This window comes from Medicago sativa, chromosome 7 (assembly GCF_051527215.1).
Source record: "Medicago sativa cultivar Bolivia chromosome 7, Bolivia_mono, whole genome shotgun sequence".
Classification (NCBI taxonomy): Eukaryota; Viridiplantae; Streptophyta; class Magnoliopsida; order Fabales; family Fabaceae; genus Medicago; species Medicago sativa.
Window position 1 is genome coordinate 71,419,230 of NC_140755.1, and position 3,785 is coordinate 71,423,014.

Here is a 3,785-nt window from a genome sequence, read left to right on the forward strand (position 1 = left end):
TTAATCATCGTAAACTAGAAGAGGGTTCATAACAAATAGGTGCAGTAGACCAATTAGGGGAACTTAGAGGATTCGAAGGATCTGATCTCATCTTTCTCTCCTATTTTCTTAATCAAATCTTCACTTTTTTATTTGATTTCTTAAAATCAAACCAAATTTACTGCCTAGTGGCAAACCAAAAATAACTTTTACACATCCTAATTATATAACGAAATTGACTTATTGAAGTTAAAAACAGTCCTCGTGGGAACGATATTTTTACTACTTCGATAGTTATTGGTGCACTTGCCAGAGTTCTATCAAGTTTTTGGCGCCGTTGCCGGGGACTGTTGAATTATTTCAACAAGGCAATTACGTTATAGTTTAGGGTTTTTGCAATTTAATTTTCTGTTTTTAATTTTTATTTTTCTGTTTTCATATTCACTTGATTACTTTGCGTTGTGCAGTGCTACTAAGGTATTTTGCTGTTTATGCGAGGTAAACAGAGCTCTGACGACTTAGAGTACGATCCGGAGATTGAAAGAACTGCTAGAGCACTTCGGAAAGCTGTCCGATCGCAAAGGTTAGCTCAATCCGTTCCACCGGGTGTTCGAGAACAAGTACCGGAGCAACTCTCAAGTGAATCTGAAACAATCTCTTCTCCTAAATCTGCAATTATGGAAGGAGAAGGAGTTGTACCACCAAGACCTAAGCTTGGAGACTACGGGTTAGCCACTCATCGCGGTCAACTGACCCACACTTTTCAACCAGCTAACCCCGTAGCGTTCGACATCAAGACAACTGTCCTCAATGGTTTGAGGGACAAGCAATTCGATGGGACTGAAGCTATGAGTCCTCATGAACACTTGAGCCGTTTTGCTGAAACCTGTGAGTTTTGTGTGCAACCAGCCACCGTGACTGAAGCACAAAAGAAGTTAAGGCTGTTTCCTTTCACCTTGACGGGAAGAGCAAAAGATTGGTTGCTAACAATTCCAAACGGGACTGTCCAAACATGGGAAGAGTTAGAACTGAAGTTCTTGGAGAAATACTTCCCTATGTCTAAGTATTGGGACAAGAAGATGGAGATCTCTAACTTCAAGCAAGGAGAAGGTGAATCATTGTATGATGCTTGGGAGCGATTCAATTTGCTTCTCAAGAGATGCCCTAATCATGAGTTCACCGAGAAGCAATACCTCCAAATCTTCACTGAGGGGGTAACACCAAACACTCGAATGTTCTTAGATGCTTCCGCGGGAGGTAGTCTCAAAAGTAAAACTGATCATGAAGTTCAAGCTCTAATTGAAAACATGGCTGGCAATGAGTATCGTGATCAAGCTAAAAAGAAAGAAAGAGGAGTGTTTGGGGTGAGTGAACAAACTGCTATCCTTGCTAACCAAGCAGCTATGAACAAACAAATCGAAGCTCTAACTAAGGAGTTTCAAGGCTTCACTTTGGCTCATAAGCAACAACAAGTAGCTGCAATCAAGTGTGACTTATGTGGTGAAGAACATCCCAACGGTGAATGTGTTCCGGAAGGATCAAGTGAAGAAGCTAACTTCATGGGAGGATATCAAAGGCAGAATCAATACTACAATTCAGGCATTAATAAGCATCCATATCTAAGCTACTCAAATAACAATGCTTTGAACTCTCAGATGCTCACTCCTCCTCAACAACAACAAAGGAAGCCATCCGCTCTTGAGGAAACTATGATGAACTTCATGAAGATGACTCAAGGCAACTTTGAAGAGATGAAGAAGAGTCAAGAAGCTGAAAGAAAGAACAATGAAGCTTCTAGGAAGATGCTTGAAACTCAACTGGGGCAATTAGCTAAGCAGTTGGCTGAACAAAACAAAGGCGGATTCTCAGGTAACACTAAAGATAACCCTAAGAATGAGTCTTGTAATGCTATTGAACTGAGGAGCAAAAAGGTTTTGACACCTTTAGTTCCAAAAGCTCCAAAGAAGGTTGATGAAGTAGTTGAGGTGGAGGAGAATGATGTAGTTGAAAAGAATGATGAGGGTGTAGTTGAAAAAGAAAATGATCATGGAGAAGTTGAAAACGAAAGGAAGAAAAAAATAGAGGGAGAAAAAAGTGAGAAATTAATTGATGAAGATTCAATCTTGAGGAAGTCGAAGAGTCAAATTTTGAAAGATGGAGACAAACCACAGGTTATTCCATCATATGTGAAGCTTCCATACCCTCACCTTTCGAAGAAGAAAGAAAAGGATGAAGGCCAATTCAAGAAGTTCATGCAACTTTTCTCACAACTTCAGGTAAATATTCCTTTCGGTGAAGCTCTTGATCAAATGCCGTTGTATGCTAAGTTCATGAAAGACTTGTTAACCAAAAGAAGGAAGCCTAAGGATGATGAGAACATAGCACTTTCTGAGAATTGTAGTGCTATTCTTCAAAAGAAGCTGCCACCTAAGCTGAAGGATCCTGGTGCTTTTACTATCCCTTGTTCAATTGGACCGGTAGACATTGGAAGAGCTTTATGTGACTTGGGAGCAAGTATAAATCTGATGCCTCTTTCAATGATGAAGAAGCTTAAGTGTGGGGAACCAAAACCAACAAGAATGACCATTACTTTAGCTGATCGGTCAATCTCTTATCCTTTCGGTATACTTGAAGATGTGCTAGTCAAGGTTAATGACTTGGTATTTCCAGCAGATTTTGTGATCTTAGATATGGCTGAAGATGAGGATATGCCACTCATTCTAGGAAGACCTTTCCTTGCAACTGGCCGTGCTTTGATTGACATTGAGAAAGGAGAGCTAATGTTGAGATTCCATAAGGAGCAAGTAGTGTTTAATATATTTGAGGCCATGAAGCACAAAGATGAAAATCCCAAGTGTTACCGGATTGACATTGTTGAAGAAATAGTTAAAGATGACTCTTGTGAACATCAACCAACACACCCTCTTGAACGTGCAATTGTGAATTCTATAGAAAAAGGTGAAGATGATGAAGATCTTGAAGTAAGTGATTGTGTGAAGCAACTAGCAGCAAGCAAGCAAGAGTTGGGTCCGGTAAAAACAGAAGAATTAATGGGTAAGCACTCTATAGATGCCCCTATTTTGAGTGGAGAAGGAGAGAAAAATCCAGAATTAAAAGAACTCCCTTCTCACTTGAAATATGTTTTTCTCACTAAGGATGCCTCTAAACCAGTAATCATCAGCAATACCTTGACACCTTTGGAAGAAGAAAAATTGATGAGGGTGTTAAGAGACAATCAAGGAGCTTTGGGGTGGAACATTTCTGATTTAAAGGGTATTAGTCCAGCTTATTGCATGCATAAAATACACATGGAGGCTGAATACAAACCGGTGGTTCAACCTCAAAGGAGACTTAACCCAACAATGAAGGAAGTGGTAAAGAAAGAGGTGCTGAAGTTACTAGATGCAGGTATGATCTACCCTATCTCAGATAGCTCATGGGTAAGTCCAGTTCATGTGGTACCCAAGAAAGGAGGAATGACGGTGGTAGCAAATGAAAAAAATGAATTGATACCCACCCGCACCGTCACTGGTTGGAGAATGTGTATAGACTACCGGAGGTTGAATACCGCAACAAGAAAGGACCACTTTCCATTACCATTCATGGATCAAATGATTGAGAGACTGGCTGGCCAAGCCTTTTATTGCTTCTTGGATGGGTATTCAGGGTATAATCAAATTGCAGTGGCTCCGGAAGATCAAGAAAAGACTGCCTTCACTTGTCCATTCGGTGTGTTTGCTTATCGAAGGATGCCCTTTGGGCTGTGTAATGCGCCGGCAACCTTTCAAAGGTGCATGCTTTCCATC

General features: G+C 40.5%; 1 non-coding gene across 1 annotated transcript; it reads right to left on the minus strand.

Moving 5' to 3' along the window:
- Nucleotides 1–1,049: 1,049 nt before the first annotated feature.
- On the minus strand, nucleotides 1,050–1,156 carry LOC146908151 (small nucleolar RNA R71). The gene has a single exon (XR_015020936.1). It is a non-coding gene; the product is annotated as a small nucleolar RNA R71 (small nucleolar RNA).
- Between the last annotated feature and the right edge of the window lie 2,629 nt (nucleotides 1,157–3,785).